Genomic DNA, 18,853 nt, shown 5'->3' with positions numbered 1-18,853 from the left:
TCAAGGGAGTATCAAGTAAGGGAATTTAAAAAAATAACGTTGCATAAGTCTCTGAGGACCATAGGGCTGCCCTGGTATTAGAGAGAGATGACTGGTGGTGAGTTTAATCTGAGGGTAACCACATCTCAGGTGATTAGAATAGTGAACAGCTTATTCTGGCTGAGTTTATCAATGAATTGCAGGACATTCAGAAAGAGGGACCTTTATTGTACTTGAACTGAATCCATGCATTGAGAAGCAGCCTGCAAATGTCTGCAGGTTGACCAATACGGGGAATCTGGATTGGTGCAAAAGAATTAAATTGAGTGCTGGCCCCAAGAAAGGAGTTTGGAAATGATTGATTTAACTGGTTTGTATTGATATTTAGTGTCAAAAGGGACATAGAATGAACCATAAATAATGGCAGGACTGAAGATATAAAGTCCAAATATTTATTTCAACGTATTATGTCAACAACAAGAAGTGTGCACACAACTGTCTGTATACAGGAAAACAGATTTGACTAGTAATTACAGTAGAATATTGTCCTTTACCTTCAAACATAAAAGCAGCTCTAAAGGAAAGAGCATTGCTTCAGGCTGACACAAAACACAGAGAAGTGAGCACTCATCTCTGTGTAACAGTACAATCTGTTTGGATGTGAGATTGTTTCATTGTGTAAACCTATGCAACTGCTAAGGATTGCACAATTGGAAATTTGATCTTTATGTGAACTTAAATATTGTTAATTTAGGTCAATGCAAAATAACATGTCTCTCAGTTGCAGTTGACTAATAATGAGAGCTGGATCTCTCCACTCTCCACGTAATGTTCATTATACTTGTTACATGCAATTTGTTTTAGTGCTTACTCATTCACATGTAAAGGCAAGGTCATAGGAATTAACATGCTTCAAGTGTACAATGCATTTCTCCAAACATTTCCCTTCCTGTGAAAAAAAGTATTAAAAAAAACAAATAGCATGCGCTGTTATTTGCAATCTCATGTTACCCATTAAAATGATCACTGGAGAAATGCTTCCTTAGTGCTTGTGTAAGCAATGATGAGAATGATGGGAAAAATATGGAGAGAATGAATAACTTGATGTTTTGAAGTTGAGCATATGTTTTCCCAGGGTCAGAGTCCTGAGCGGGCAGGACCAGAGAGTGGAGCAAGCAGGGCTAGAGAAGTTGGCCAAGCAGGGTAAGCCCACCAAGCCTGGATGTTGTGTCACTGGAGGGGTGGGCAAGAAGCTAATCTGATGACACTGAACCCTGAGTGTGCGAGGTCAGGGGTTAGAGATGAAGAGAGTCCACAAACAGGGGGGAGGAGTTCAAAGAGGAAAGAGAAGCTACAATGTGGAGGGGAGGGACTGCAAAGGGAAGGCAGTTTTAAACCTTTCAAATTAAGGATTAACATACTGCATAAATAATTATATTGCAATGAACATTAGATTAGATTACTTACAGTGTGGAAACAGGCCCTTCGGCCCAACAAGCCCACACTAACCCTCCAAAGAGCAACCCACCCTGACCCATTCCCCTACACCTGACACTACGGGCAACTTAGCCTGGCCAGTTCACCTGACCTGCACATCTTTGGACTGTGAGAGGAAACCGGAGCAAACGCAGGGGGAATGTGCAAACTCCACACAGGCAATTACCCAAGATGGGAATTGAACCCACATCTCTGGCGCTGTAAGGGAGCAGTGCTAACCACTGTGCCACTCACAAGTAAGTAAATCGAAGTAAACATAATAAATTAGATAATGTAATACTGCACAGCTTTATTTCTGAATTTTTGCATTTACTTCTTATCACATCTTACTGTGAATATTTGGTGGAGAGACTGTGTTTGAGACAAACACATTTACCTATCACCTCAATAGTCTGTGGGAAACTTATTTATAGTGATAGCTTTTTATATCTCGATGTGTCACCTAGTTCTGATTTTTAAAAAAAAAATCATCTAACTTATGTCTGTTATTTCATATCACGTTTAAAAGCAACAATGTCTTAAAATGAATGTTTTCCTTGTGAGCTGCAGCTTCAGACTAGACTATTTTTTTTGCCTCTCCATATGGTTAAGGATGATGAACTGATTACTTGTTTCCTAACCTGGTCTCCTAAACATTTTCTAACTGATTCATTGAAGTTCCACACCTGCAAACTCCTGCTGGACAATACAAATCCATTAAAAGACTTTTATTAATTCTCCCAAATCCAGAGGTTGCTGAGAAACTCTTGCTAAATATCTTTTGAGGCCAAAGTGCATAGAGTCACACAGCATGGAAACAGATACTTCAGTCCAATCAATCTGAGCCGAACTTGTTCCCAAACTAATAGTGTCCCATTGGCCTCCCTTCAAATGTTTCCTATTCATGAAGTTATCCAAATGTCTTTTAAACATTGTAACTGTACCTGCTTCCATCATTTTCTCTGTCAGTTTATTCCACACTTGAACCACCGTCTGTGTAAAAACATTGCTCCTCATGTCCTTTCTAAATTTTTCTCTTCTCTCCTTAAAAATATGCACCCTAGTTTTCAACTCTCCCATCCCAAGGATGTCATTCACCTTATCTATTCCCCTCATGATTTTATAAACCTTAATAAGGTCACCCCTTAACCTCCTACACTCCAGTGAAAGATGTCCCAGTCTTCCAGTCCATTTTAGATCTCAAACCCTCCATCCCCAGCAACATCCTGGTTAATCTTTTCTGAACCCTCTCCAGTTTTAATGAATACAACTTATAGCACAATGTTTTCTTCTGCATTTTATTGTACCAGAACAACAGCTTTTGGAGCTACAGCATGTATGCTGACTTGATGGGTGCTGCTCCTTCACCTGTGAGCCTGAAGCCATTCTGTCATGCTGAATCTGCTACTTTCAGACCTTCTACTTCTGTTCTTTTTCTCCCACCTCTACATTATGATACAGTTGGTGGCACAGTGGTTAGCACTACTGCCTCACAGCGCCAGGGACCTGGGTTCAATTCCTGCCTCAGGCGACTGACTGTGTGGAGTTTGCACGTTCTCCCCGTGTCTGCGTGGGTTTCCTCTGGGTGCTCCGGTTTCCTCCCACAGTCCAAAGATGTGCGGGTTAGGTCAATTGGCCATGCTAAATTGCCCCTAGTGTTAGGTTAGGGGTATGGGTGGGTTGCGCTTCGGCGGGTCGGTGTGGACTTGTTGGGCCGAAGGGCCTGTTTCCACACTGTAAGTAATCTAATCTAAAGTTTCTATCAAAACTGCCATCCAAACAAACTATCACACCAGACTAACCTGGATGCATGCCTGGGTGTGTGCAATTTACTGTTGAAGTTTTCCAATTCTCTGCTCATCCTCACCAGTCGATTTGTAGCTAGGCTTTGAAGCCTTCTAAGGTTTTTATTTTTCACTTTACCAAATGTTCCTGCTCTGTGTCCCTGTAATCTAAGTCTTCTGAATTCCTACCCTTTCCTTCAGAGTGCTCTCCACTTCTAGCTTTTTCTCTCGAAATTTTCTGAGGTCCTGTTCTGCCTTTGAAGTATTCCCTTTTCAGTTGCATCACTTGGAATCTGTTTTAGCTTCAGATCTGATTTTGGAAACACATTGCCCTATCTGCCACTATGCTGTATCTTGTCGTTTAAGCCAATAAAACCTGCACATTGTGATACCATTCTGAGAATCTCAGTCTCTGTAATCTCTAGATACATCTTTCCTCAGGCTGCTTGCTCCTTTTCTCCCAGTAAGGGTCTTCAATTCCTTATCTGCTGTAATACACCTTTGTTTACATTAGTACATAACTAGTTGTTTTTTATTTGAACGCCTACTTGACATCTTAGTCGAAAAACAGAGATTGCTGGAGAAATTTAACAGGTCTGGCAGCATCTCTGGAGAGAAAACAGATTTAACGTTCCATCTCCAGTGGCCCTTCCTCAGAACCAATGCAATTCTTTGTTTTACTTTACTTGGATTGTTGGGTTCAGTTATTGCAAACTTTACGAACATATGCTGAGAGCTGAGAGACTTCTCCAATGTCTCACACCGAGATAAAGTGAGCACGACAAGTTATAGTCTGAATTGTCTCATTTCACCACAATGTTTATTTCTTCCTACAGCCCACAGTCATTGACTGATTTCAAGGATACATCACACATCCTTAACCTGTAAAGAGAGTTGTCTACACTCTGCATATGATCTCTTTCATCTTTCCTTTATTGCTATGAAGTGCTGTGGGTCACTGTGATTATAGCATCTTCCTCCTGTCCAGTCTCTTTTTATCCTTTGGCTGTAACTTCACTTAGGTTGTAAATCCTTGCAAATTATATTCTTACCTAAGTTCTCACAGAACTGGCAACATACCTCATCATGCCTACAGTCTTGTTTATATTTCCCATCATGCTTCGAGAAAATTGTCTGTATAATGCCGTTAGCGTGAATTTAAAAATCAGTCTTAATAAACTGCTCTAGATACTCTCAACACAGTAAAAATTCTGATATAGACCAAAGGGCATGAATTTAAAGTAGGAGGGGTAAGGTTCAAAGGAGATGTGAGGGCGTTTTTTTTTACACAGAGGGTTTTAGGGTAGATTCTATTCGATTAGATTAGATTACTTGCAGTGTGGAAACAAGCCCTTTGGCCCAACAAGTCAACACCGACCTGCTGAAGCGCACCCACCCAGACCCATTCTCCTACACTTACCCCTTCACCTAACACTATGGGCAATTTAGCATGGCTAATTCACCTAACCTGCACATTTTTGGACTGTGGAAGGAAACCGGAACACCCAGAGAAAACCCACACAGACACAGGGAGAATGTGCAAACTCCACACAGTCAGTCGCCTGAGGCAGGAATTGAACTCAGGTCTCTGGCACTGTGAGGCAGCAGTGCTAATTAGGTGCCTGGAATGTGCTACCAGAGGTAGTGGTGGAGGCAGATATGATAATAGCATTTTTGTGGCTTTTATATAAATGCATAACTAAGCAAGGAATGGAGGGATATGGACCATGTGCAAGCAGAAGGGGTTTGTTAAATATGGCATCATGTTCGACACAACATTGTGGGCCAAAGGGCCTGTTCCTGTGCTGTAATGTTCTATGTTCAATGTTCTAACTCCAACACAGCTCTGTAGTGTGGTGTCTAAGGCTTTTCTCTGTCTTCATAGGCTCATTCCAGACTAGTATCTTCTCTCCTTCAGATGTCAGAGCTGTGTGAACAGTTATATTGGCATTATTTATATCTTATTATACTGCACACCACACAGGAACTTTTTTTCTATCAGAGGATTTGGACCAATCTCTATTTTACAGCAGTTAGAGACTTAAAGAATACAAAACCCATGTATTCATAATTCAGCTTTCAGATATGACAGAATTGGATTGGAATCTTGCAGGAATTTGACATCCTACGCTCCGTACAGGCAAAATACAGAATAAGGCAATCAGCCTGGCTGAGTCATAATAAAGCTTCTGAAATTCAAACTACAATATATTGGGTCAGTAATTACTGTAAAGTTATTGTAAGGCCAACAAAATTCATTATTATTTACAAACAAATTGGACAGTAACTTTAAATAAGTTTGCAATGAGCAGTTAAAATTAAAATCCAGAAGACCTGTTCCTCCGTAAACTGAGTAAAACTGGCATTTCACTACCTGGCCCTTAATTCAACTAAATTAAATGGCTTTATAATCCCTGCAGAGACAGATAACCTTTAAAAAGAAAGGTGGATTCTGGATGAAAGAATCACAGGGCAAGATTTCATTGTTTAAGACAGTTCCTGTAACAGACAAACTTAAGTCTACATAAATTCAACATTACCTAACAGCAATCAAGAATATAAAGACATGGAACTTTGTAACAGGAATAGGCAATTTGGCCCTTTCAGTCTGCTCTGCTGTTCAATCAGGTTGATTTGATTTTGTTTTTAACTTCTCCTTCCTGTCTGCACACCATAATCTTTGAGCTATTTCTTACAAAACTCTTTCAGCCTTGACTAAATTCAACCATCCAGTCTCCTTTGCTGTTTGGGGAAAATAATTCCACTTACTAACAACCCTCTGAGGGAAAACAATTCCTCTTGCCTTTGTCTCAAAAGTGAAGTTCTCTCATTTTTAAATTGTGTGCCCTAGTTTCTATCTCCTCAAAAGAGGAAACATCTTCCTGGTATCCACCCTATCCAGTCCAGACAGGTAACGATGGCAGTTTCCTTCCCAAAAGGGCATTAGTGAATCAGGGGCATCACAGTGGTTCAGTGATCAGCGCTGCTACATCACTGTGCCATCAACCTGGGTTTGATACCCACCTTGGGTGACTGTCTGTGTGGAGTTTGTGCATTCCCCCCCGTGTCTGTTTGGGTTTCCTCCCACAATCCAAAGATGTGTAAGTTAAGTGAATTGGCCATGCTAAATTTCTCATCGTGTTCATGGACGTGTAGGTTAGGTGCATTATTCAGGAGTAAATGTAGTGGAATGGGTCTGGGTGGGTTACTCTTCGGAGGTTGGTGTGAACTTGTTGGGCCAAAGGGTCTATTACTATACTGTAAGGAATGTTAAAAAAGAAATTGGTTTTCTGACAATCAACAATGGATTCATGGTCATCATTAGATACTTAATTCCAAATTTTTTTTTTGTTGAATTTAAATTTCACCATCTGAAATGGTGGAATTTGAACCCAGGTTCACAGACCATTACCTGGGTGTCTGGATTAACAGTCCAGTGATAATCTAGGCCATTGCTGTCCCAGACTCTGTGAAGTTTCTACTCTGACAGCACAGGTTCAGATTAAACTCATGAGAGAAAGTCATGGCCTGTTACATAGTAAGAAACTTGTTTGCCAAACAAACTCTCTGGCACTGAAAATGAGCTTTCATAAATATGAAGTTCAATTCCTTCAGGATATATTATTGGAGATTCAAAAAGTGTGGAGTAGCACAACAGGTCAGGCAGTATCTGAGGAGCAGGAGAGTCAATGTTTCTAATGAAGAGCTTATGCTCGAAATGTTGACTCTCCTGTTCCCCGGATACTGCCTGACCTGCTGTGCTTTTCCAGCACCACGCCTTTTGAATCTGACTCTCCAGCATCTGCAGTCCTTACTTTCTCCTTATTGTAGGAGATTGTTTTTCTACCCCATTACCCTTTCCACCTTTATCATTTTCCTCTCTTATTCCTATACTTTCTAAATCTGGCCAGAATCTATATTCTCCTGCTCCTCAGATGCTACCTATGCTGCTGTGCTTTTCCAGCACCCCATTCTCAACTCTAATCTCCAGCATCTGCAGTCCTCAATTTCTCCCAGGCACTCTCTTCTCTATTCTAACTCAACCTCTTGATTCAGACTCTGTGCTATTAATTAACAACTCTAATCTGACTAAGAAAATACACAGTTGCCTCATCTGTTCACATGGGTCCCAAATACATTGTATAGCAATGCTGTACCATTTGGATCTCTAACATACAGCAATGTCCAAAGGTCAGAGAAAGTAAGTAGAAAGGGCAGGTCTAATGAATGATGGATACTTGTTTTGCCAAATGCAGACAATTCTGGCCCAGTGTGGCTAACTTCCAAACTAACTGGCATGGTGGCACAGTGGTTAGCACTGCTGCCTCACAGCGCCAGAGACCCAGGTTCAATTCCCGCCTCAGGCGACTGACAGTCTGCGTGGGTTTCCTCCGGGTGCTCCGGTTTCCTCCCACAGTCCAAAGATGTACGGGTCAGGTGAATTGGCCATGCTAAATTGCCTGTAGTGTTAGGTAAGGGGTAAATGTGGGGGTATGGGTGGGTTGCGCTTTGGCGGGTTGGTGTGGACTTGTTGAGCCGAAGGGCCTGTTTCCACACTGTAAGTAATCTAATCACTTTCAATGCTGCCTGATTATTTACAATGCTCAATAAATATTGCTGTTTCCACCAATGACAACTTTGACTTTGAGCTGCTTTCTCCATAACATTTATAACAGCTCACAAATGTCACCATTTAAAATGATTTAACTCACATGTGTGGTGATCTATTGTTAAGCTGTCTACCTTACTATTTTCAAATGAGATTTTCTTTACAAATAAATTACTTCTGATAGTCCTTCAACAATTTCCAGAAGAGATCTCAGAGATGGGTTCTTTTGTACAGGAAACAGAAAAAGAAAGTCCTTACCCTGTGCATGAAGTCAGATATGAGTTAGAAGAAGCATAATCTCCTCCAGCAAGACAACCAGTGGGTAGATAACACATGCGCCTGATAAAAACTCAAATTTTAGCCCAATGTTATCTCAATAAACGAGATAAGACTCAATCTTGGATTGCTGAATTCAAATTAACTATTTCCTCACAGTTTTTTTCAATTGGACAACTTTGTAAGTATGAAAAAATAGTATTCAAACCAATTGCCTTTCTGCTTCCTTGCCATAAGAGCTGCAAACTACATCAGCCCTTTGAACCAGTGACAAAACCAAGTTTAACAGGCATTCCACAAGCTATCCATATAATTGGAGCTTCTCGTTTTACTTAGGTATCCTACTGGGCTGAAAACAACAGGCCATCTGAAAAAAATAGACTAAGTATCTGTTTCGGCGTTTGGCCTTGTGAGCTCTAGAAAGTCATTTTTCACAATTCTCTGCTGTTCATCTCATGATGTACGTCCTACTCTTCTCTAGCATCGTGCTCACACCATCCTGTAATCACCAGTGGTGCAATAACTCGCTGCCGACAGGACCCTGTAGGATTCACAACCCCACTGTCATATTTAAAGCTGAGGTGTGTACCAGGTCAGTTGAAACTGTAAGGAAACGGCTCTTCATAATAGACGCAGTAGGAGAGAATAAAGAAAGGACATTTTCTGAGTGCACATTGTGACACTCCATTGGAAATAGAAGATCACATTTATAAATATCTCGCCACTTTGCATCAACTAGTTAATCAAACCTGTCACATTAACTGCAGTTACAAGAACGAAGCTATATGGGTTATCCATCCTCGGAACCAAACTGAGTCGGAACCCTACCTGAAGGAGTGCTACTCTTTACTTAATGCCTGCTGCAGCATAACTTCTTGGGATTGTTGAAGGTGGAAAGTATCAAATATCGTAAAGCCTTCAAGTAGTTGTTTACATTAACTTTTATTGAGAACAGAAGTGAAGAAGCCAACAATAAAGCTGCATTAGCCTCTGGGAAGAAACTTGGACCACTTTGAGACACAAACTAACAGTCAATGAACGATGGCAGATAAAATTTAATGAAGAGAATTTTGAAGTTGTACATTTTAGCAGAAAGAACAAAGAAAAAAAATCAGGATGTTGCCTGGTCTGGAGGGAAGGTCTTATGAGGAAATGCTGAGAGACTTGGGTCTGTTCTCATTGGCAATAAGAGGGGAGTTGATAGAGACTTACAAGATGATCAGAGGATTAGGTAGGGTAGGCAGTAAAAGTCTTTTCCCTAGGATGATGATGTCAGCTTGTATGAGGGGGCATAACTACAAATTGAGGGGTGATAGATTTAAGACAGATGTCAGAGGCAGGTTCTTTACTCAAAGAGTGGTAAGGGCGTGGAATGCCCTACCTGTCAACGTAGTCAACTCAGGCACATTAGGGAGATTTAAACAATCCTTGGATAAGCACATGGATGGTGATGAGTGTAGGAGGACGAGCTGAGAATAGTTCACAGGTCAGCACAACAGTGAGGGCCGAAGGGCCTGTTCTGCGCTGTATTGCTCTATGTTCTATGTTCTATGAAGACAGCCAACTGTTATCTCATGGACTGGGAGTTAATTAGGTCCTGGTCCAACTTGTAATACCCATCACTGCACTTCTCTGTCATGCAGAAAGTAATGTTCCTCTTGCTCGATGTCCTCATCAACCCCCTGAGAGGACTGCTGTCACTCTCACAGCTGTGAATATGTGGCATGCTCTATCTGGGGTGTGCCACAAGCATTCCACACTATTTCCCTCCTAACCAGACCGATCCAAGCATCAAAACATCATCATCAGGATGCCTTTCACCAGCTCCACAATGGCCCTGGTCCAGACTGCAGTGTATCTATGCTCAGCCTCAGTCAGGCAGTTGAGGAACAGAGTCAACAGCTGTGGTCGGTGAGGGCAGCCTGGCCTTGTTTTCCTGCTATCGCCCTCATAAGGCATCCATCCATTAAAACAAAGCAGGGATACAAGAATTATCACAGATATAATCATCATGAAGCTTCTGGCCAATTGATGGAGATTTCTAACATCTAAGACAAGGAGGAGGAGAAATTGCCTCTCTCAAAGGATCATGAATTATGAAATTTACTACCTAAGTGTGATGGCTTGGGGAGTACTGAGTCAATTTAAGGAGGAGATAGATTTTTAATGAGTAATGAGTTGAGGAATAACAGAGAGTGGGTAGAAGAGTGGAGTTGAAGCTGAGATGAGATCAGTCCTGATTGTATGGAATGGTGGAGCAGGCTGGAGGCCACTGACCTGCCTACTCCTCCTCTTACATTCTTATGTGGTACTTTATGATCACAGATAAATTGTAATTGACCAAATGTAGCCTTTTACCATGAATGAAATAAGCTTCATTATGACTAGTGCTCACAATGCGATATGCATCCGGTCCATAGTGCCTTACATCCTGGGGAAGCCAACAACATTTGCAGAGCCTGAAGCCAGTGATGGAGCACTGACCTCATCACAGAAAAATCGAGATGAAGTGAAATGATCTGGTTTCAAAGCGTATCATTTGTGGGTTGAGAGATTCCACCCAGTGAATCCTTGGAAGCAGTCAGCTGTGTAAAATCTCAAAGCGGCTATGCCCTTGTCTGGCCCACAGGTATCTCTTTCAATGTCGCAGTTCACAGAGAGGTCTATGATCAATTTGTAAACACCAGTGAAATGGTCAAGATTGCTTGTAGCCAGGAACAGTATTCAATAGACACGCTCACTGCATATGTTTCACCTTCAGAATTCTGGTGATTACTGATGTCTTAAATCTGTAACGTGTTAGAGTCTGATTAATGCTACTGTATCTTGAAGGGCCTCTTCATCACTCATACATCAAGGTTGAGAGTGTGTTGCTGGAAAAACACAGCAGATCAGACAGCATCCTAAGAGCAGAAAAATTGACATTTCGGGCCGAAGCCCTTCATCAGGAATGAAGCTGTGTGCCTCGGGGGAGGAGGGGTGGGGGGGGCGGCGGGGGTGGTGTGGAGAGATAAGTAGGAAGAAGTTGAGGCTGGGGAGAAGGTAGCCAAGAGTGCAATAGGTGGATGGAGGTGGTGGTAAAGGTGATAGGTCAGAGAGGAGGGTGGAGCGGATGGCAGGGAAGGAAAATTGACAGGTGGGACAGGTCATGAGGGTTGGTGCTGAGCTGGAAGATTGGAATGGGGTAAGGTGGGGGGAGGGGGAATGAGGAAACTGGTGAAGTCCACATTGATGCCCCGGGGTTGAAGAGTCCAAAGGTGGAAGATGAGGCATTCTTCCTCTAGGTGTTGGATGGTGAGGGAGTGGGACAGGACCTGCATGTACTCAGCAGAATGGGAGGGGGAAGTTGAAATGTTCGGCCACGGGGTGGTGGGGTTGATTGGTGTGGGTGGGAAAGTGAGGCGCTGAGCTGGAGAAGGACTGACTGCAGGTAGAGTAGATGGCAGCACATGGCTGCTAGCGTAAAATGGAGGATCGTTGTTGAAGTTTTCGGATTTATAGAGTGAGCTGGGTATCCTGTTCAGATAAAAAGTGAGGTCTGCAGATGCTGGAGATCAGAGCTGAAAATGTGTTGCTGGTTAAAGCACAGCAGGTCAGGCAGCATCCAAGGAACAGGAAATTCGACGTTTCGGGCCAGAGCTCTTCATCAGGAATGAGGAGAGGGTGCCAGGCAGGCTAAGATAAAAGGTAGGGATGTGGCCTCCTCTATATTGGGGAGACGGGCCGCCTACTTGCGGAATGCTTCAGGGAACACCTCTGGGACACCTGGACCAACCAACCCAACCACCCGGTGGCTCAACACTTTAACTCTCCCTCCACTCCACCGAAGACATGCAGGTCCTTGGACTCCTCCATCGCCAGAACATAACAACACAACGGTTGGAGGAAGAGCACCTCATCTTCTGCTTGGGAACCCTCCAACCACAAGGGATGAACTCAGATTTCTCCAGTTTCCTCATTTCCCCTCCCCCCACCTTGTCTCAGTTGATTCCCTTGAACTCAGCACCGCCCTCCTAACCTGCAATCTTCTTCCTGACCTCTCCGCCCCCACCCCACTCCGGCCTATCAACCTCACCTTGACCTCCTTCCACCTATCACATCTCCATCGCCCCTCCCCTAAGTCCCTCCTCCCTACCTTTTATCTTAGCCTGCCTGGCACCCTCTCCTCATTCCTGATGAAGGGCTCTGGCCTAAAACGTCGAATTTCCTGTTCCTTGGATGCTGCCTATCCTGTTCAGATCCAAACTGTGTTGGTCTGAATGTGGTCTGGACTCCATATGGGATCAGATGGCTCCATAGGAGGTACTGAGGAAGGAGATGTGGCTGTGGTAATGGATCTGCTTCAGGACGTGGCTGAAGAGCTTTAGGGCAGAGTTTGTCTGGGAAAGTGAGGCTCTGAGCTGGGGCAGGACTGACTTTCTCTGGGAAAGTGAACATTTCAACTCCCCCTCACACTCTCTCGGAACCCTTCAATCCCAGGGCATCAATGTGGATTTCACCAGTTTCCTCATTTCTCCTCCCCCCTCCTTATCCTGGGTCCAACCTTCCAGCTCAGCACCATCCTCATGACCTGTCCCACCTGTCAATCTTCCTTCCCACCAATCTGCTCTACCCTCCTCTCCAACCTATCACCTTTACCTGTTGCACTCTTAGCCTCCTTCTCCCCAGCCCCACCCTGCTCCCATTTATCTCTCCTCCCCTGAGGCTCCCAGCCTCATTCCTGATGAAGAGATCCAGCCCAAAACATCCATTTTCCTGCTCCTCAGGTGCTGCCTGACCTGCTGTGCGTTTCCAGCCACACACTCTCAACTCTGATCTCCAGCATCTGCAGACCTCACTGACTCATACATCAAGCCTGCTTCCACAGAGGGAAAACAAATTTGTCTCTGCTGTAGTTGCAGCCATTTTTCATTTCCATTGCACGTTTACCATTCAGCTGAGAATAGGAGATGACACAGGTAACAGTTTGTAGAGTGAGTTATCAGCTTAGAATGCTAATCAAGGTGAGCTGGATTAGAAGATTAGACTGTCTACATTCTGGAAACAAGCCCTCCAGCCCAACAAGTCCACACTGACCATCTGAAGAGTAACCCACCTAGACCTATTCCCCCTATCCTATCTTTACCCCTGCCTAATGCACCTAAATATGGGTACTTCAGCATGACCAATTTACCTGACCCACATCTTTAGATTGTGGAAGGAAACTGGAGAACCCGGAGGAAACCCATGCAAACACAAATAGAATGTGCAAATGCCACACTGACAGTTGCCCGAGGCCAGGATCAAACCCAAGTCTCTGGTGTTGTGAGGAAACAGTGCTAACCACTGAGCCACCGTACCAACCCTGGAGATCCCAGGAACATGCTCAAACCTTCATGTCTGGATTTGGTGGCATCTAGTAAGTGCATGCAAATGGACCCCTCATCGCTCACTAGATTCTCATCTTGCAGATAAAACTTAGGTGGAAAATTGGACCTTTCTCCTCAATACAAGAATCTCATTTTTAATTGTCAGCACATTTTCCGAATGAGCTTGCCATCATCCATATCATGCAGGGTGACATGGTGGCTCAGTGCAGCCTCGCATCGCCAGGGATTTGGGTTCGGTTCCAGATTTGAGTAACTGTCTGTGTGGAGTTTGCACGTTCTCCCTGTGACTGTGTGGGGCTTCCTTCCAAAGATGTGCAGGATTGACCATGGGAGATGCAGGGTTACAGGGAGAGGATGGGGATGAGTGGGATGTTCTTTGGAGAGTCGGCGTGGATTCGATGGGTCAAATGGCCTGCTGCCATACTGCAGGAATTCTATGATTCAGGGGTGAGAAGACTTTGCTGCATGCTTGAAGTCGAAAATACAACTTAACTGCATGTTATAAGATAACCAAATGGTTTTAACAGCTCCTCGAGTTATGCAACATCCCCTCAGTTTGTACAAACTTTTCCTACTTGAGATAATCAAAAATTAGACCAAAGTTGACTGACAGCTAAATAGCCTCTATTTATCTTGATGGGCTAGTGAAGATCCACTGATATCCATACATACCTTTTGTTGATAGGGAACTGTTATCTCATCAGAAAATTACAGCTAATGACTCCTTTGGAAAATTAATACACCCTATCACAGATCAGATGTAACAACAGAACTTATAAGCTTTGCAGTCCCAGGATTCCTCGGAACATTTATGGAGAACATCAGGCTTCTGTTTGTACAAATTTCAATATTCTGGTTACATTTTTGATCTACCAGAACTTCAGAAAGTTCTTGATACTTTGCATTGTTTCCTCCGTGTTGTTCATGGTTTGTTAACTGCATCTTTTGATACTATCCCAGCTTAATCGGTTGACTTTCAGTTCTAACACTTTTCACAATAGGGATAAAATATGGACTACTGCCTTTGAAATTCTATTACTTGATTTTAATATCTTTCACGGATGATACTTAAAATGGCCAAAAGCAAGCAGCTATCAGTGTAAGTGGAGGAGACGAGAGGATCTATTCTGGTATCCTCGACTGATTATCAGGCATCCCCCAGAGTTGCAACACACACTAACACTCATAGATATCGGCATAGTGTGTAAGCAAGTACAAACCTGTACCTGTTAGCTTTGTAAATTGTTTGGACTGAAATTAACATTTATCTCAAAAAGCACTCAACAAGCTCAAAATTGATGTTTTGGGCAGGAATGCTGATGAAAGGGTTTTGCCTGAAATGTCGATTCTCCTGCTCCTTGGATGCTGCCTGACCTACTGTGCTTTTCCAACACCACACTCTCAACTCTAATTTCCAGCATCTGCAGTCCTCACTTTTCCCTACTCAACTAATTCATCCAGTCTGGCATGAAGAAACCCTAACCTCCTAGTGTGACTTACACCTCAATGATCTTTCACATATTGGAGATGAAAGACATCACCTATAATCACAGATTAGTAATCAATTAACCCAGATATTAAAATACACAAAACCACTCTGTATCACAACATAAAAAGATCTTCTTTATTGTTCCTAATGATTTAAATGAATGGCAATTGGATAAAGGCAACCACGGAGGTATGAGGGAGGAGCTGGGTAGAATTGACTGAGAGAGGAGACTAGCAGGAAAGAGAGTGGAACAGCAATGGTATTAGTTTCTGGGAGTAATTTAGGAGACACAGCAGACATTCATCCTGAAGAAGAAGAAGCATACCAAGGGGAAGGTGAGGCAACCATGGCTGACCGGGGAAGTCAGGGAGAGCATAAAAGCAAAAGAGAAAACATATAACGTGGCAAAGAGCAAGTGGGAAGCCAGAGGATTGGGAAGCTTACAGAGACCAACAAAGGAAAATGAGGAAACAAAGAAGGAGGGAGAATATTAAATACAAGGTAAGCTAGCCAGTAATATTAAGGAAGGTGGAAGAGTTTATTTAGATACATAAAGGGCAAAAGAGAGGTAAAAGTGGGCATTAGGCTGCTGGAAAATAACTCTGGAGAATCGATAAAGGGGAACAAAGAAATGCTGAGGAACTGAATGAGTACTTTGTGTCAGTCTTCACGGTGGAAAATACGAGTAATATCCCAAAGATTCAAGAGTTTTGGGATGGGGGCAGAAATGAGTACAGCAGCCATCATCAAGGAGAAGGTGCTCGAAAAACTGAAAGGTCTGAAAGTGGACAAATTGCCTGGACCAGATGGGCTACACCCTAGAGTTCTGAAGGACATTACTGAAAAGATAGTGGAGCCTTTAACAGTAATCTTTCTGTTATCATTGGAGTTAGGGAGGGTCCTAGAGGATTTGAAAATTATGTTTAAGAAGGAAGTAAGGCAAAAGATGGGAAATTACAGGTCAATTAGCCTGACCTCAGTCATTAGTAGGATTTTGGAGTCCATTGTAAAAGATGAAATTTCTGAATATTTGGAAGTGTATGATAAAATAGGGCCAAATCAGTACGATTTCATCAAGGGGACATCATGCCTGACAAATCTGTTAGAAATCTTTGAGAGGTAATGAACAGGTTAGACTAAGGAGAGCCAATGGATGTTATCTATCTGGACTTCCAGAAGGCCTGTGCTGCACAGGAGTCTGCTGAGTAAGATAAGGGTCCATGGTGTTAGAGGCAAGGTACTAACGTGGATAGAAGATTGGCTGTCTGACAGAAGGCAGGAAGTGGATAAAAGTGTCCTTCTCAGGAAGAAAGCCAATGACTGGTGGTGTTACACAAGGGTCAGTGTTGTGACCACAACCTTTAGTTTATGGGGGCCCTAATGTTCTAGATGAAGGAACTGAGGGCATTCTGGCTCGTGCAGATGACACAAAGATACATGGACGGGCAGGTTGCATTGAGGAGTCAGGAATGCTGCAGAAGAATTTAGACAGGTTAGGAGAGTGGGCTAAGAAATGGCAGATGAAATACAACCTGCGAAAGTGTGAGGTCATGCACTTTGGTTGGGAGAATAGAGGAATGGACTATTTTCTAAATGGGGAGAAAATTAAAAAATCTGGATTACAAAGGCACTTGGGAATTCTAGCCCAGGATTCTCTCAAGGTAAACTTGCAGGTTGAGTAGATAATTAGGAAAGCGAATACAATGTTGTCATTCATCTTGAGAGGACTAGGATATAAAAGCAGGGATGCATGTCTGAGGCTTTATAAGGCTCTGGTCAGACCACGTTTAGAGTATTGTGAGCAATTTTGGGCCCCATACCTCAGGAAGGATGTATTGCCTCTGGAGTTGGTCCAGGGAAAGTTCAAGAGAATGATCCCAGGAACGAAATGTTTAACCTCTGAGGAATGTTTGAGGACTCTATACTTGATAGTGTTTAGAAGGATGAAGGGTGATCTAATTGAAACTTACTGAATTCTAAACAGCCTGGACAGAGTGGATGTTGGGAAGATGTTTCCATTGGCAGGAAAGATGAGGACCCAAGGGCACAGCCTTAGAGTAAAGGGAAGACCTCTTAGAATGGAGATGAGGAGAAACTTCTTTAGCCAAAGAGTGGTGAATCTGTGGAATTCCTGACCACAGAGGACAGTGCCAGGTCATTGGGTATATTTAAGACAGGGATAGATAAGGATCCTTTTGTTTTTCTTTTGTGTAAGACATTATACTTTTTTTTAACTTTGTCCATGTATCAGTTTGTATGATTGAGATTACATCTTTATAATTATCCTAAAGGTTAGCAGATAATAAAAGAGAGGTAATAAAAAGGAGCAGAGGTGCTTTATTAGAGGGAGAGAGGTATAGCCTCATGCTAAAAAGATAAATCTGTACTGCAGCCAACCTTTCTCACCTAGTCACAACATACTTTTTAACACTTTGTCCAAGTCATACAGTTATAGAGTCATAGACCTGTACAGCACAAAAACAGACCCTTTGGTCAACTCATCCATGCCAACCAGATTTACTAAATTAATCTAGTCCTATTTGCCAGCATTTTGCCGATATCCCTCAAAACCCTCCCTATTCATATAGCTATCCCAGATGCCTTTTAAATGTTGTAATTGTACCAGTCTCCACCACTTCCTCTGGCAGCTCATTTTACACTGTTTGTTTGGAGAGTTCAATTTGCTAAAATTTAGTCTCGATGCTGCAGAGTTCAGAAAGTTGTAAAACATTAAACACAAATGACTTTCATATTATTATAATTCTGCCAATAGTTGTATATTGACAACAGTTGTAACAAATCTTAACAATCTGATCATGCAACATCAGATCCTCAGGAGAAATAGGAATGGGAAAAAAATGTATGTTGACAGCTTGATCCTGAGAATGACTTAAAAATATTTCATGGCTGGGCTATTAACTGTGGGACAATTAGACACTCTGAGCTCGGTGTAAGACGGAAGGTCTAGTTCATGAAGTGAAGGTAGCAAATGGCTCTTACAGCTGCAACTGAAAACACTGGCAACTCTCGTCAGTCAATGAACTTCTTTAGGAAAAGTAAATTCAGTCGGTCAACTGACTTCATGTGCATACTCACTTCATTGGTTAACTTTATTCATGGCTGTGCAGATTTGTTTTGTGGTACAGAGTCAGGAGGGTGCTGATAGGGATTAATGCATCATGACCGTCTAGTTAAAATTTAAGGGGTTGCTAATAGGTAAGTGTAAATGAAAGAAGTACAAAAATTGTCAGAGCATTTAAGAAGTCCCAAGTTGTATTCTGACCCCTAGGCTGACTTTGTTGTAAGTAAGAGTGAGAGGAGTTGAAGTGAAAATGAGGAAGGAATACGGAGAAAGAAATGTTTGACACACCTAATATCATAGGAAGTTCAATGCTGAACAGCATAGTGAAGGATGCCACTGTAAAAGATGGGTGTCAGTATTATTTCTAAGCCCTGTTTCTCAAAGAATAGTCCTGATCCTGTCCTGGTTGGTGGAGGTGATCTGGCACCAAGCTGTTGGACCAGGAAAAGGTAAAGGACACCTCAGTTCTATGCCTTCAAGGTAGAGTCAGAGACTGCTTCTTCACCCAAGTCCATTAATTTCAAAAAGCCTACGCTTTCTGAGATATGATCAAAGAGGCCACATCATAGAGCCACAGCCAACCTTTTGCTCTGTATCCTCTGAGGACTTGTTCAAAAATCTACATGCAAGTCAGAAATAGAAAAGTACTATCATATTAATCAGGCCATTTTCATTGTGAATCTTGTTCTTATTGATATATAGCAGTGTATTCTGTTGTAGTGCAGTTTCAGCACACCAAAATTGCAATCACATTAAAAAACAGGCATATTTGGTATTACAAGCATGCTA

This window comes from Hemiscyllium ocellatum, chromosome 14 (assembly GCF_020745735.1).
Source record: "Hemiscyllium ocellatum isolate sHemOce1 chromosome 14, sHemOce1.pat.X.cur, whole genome shotgun sequence".
Taxonomy (NCBI): Eukaryota; Metazoa; Chordata; class Chondrichthyes; order Orectolobiformes; family Hemiscylliidae; genus Hemiscyllium; species Hemiscyllium ocellatum.
The sequence above is the reverse complement of the archived record's forward strand: the minus strand, read 5'-3'. Positions refer to the sequence as shown.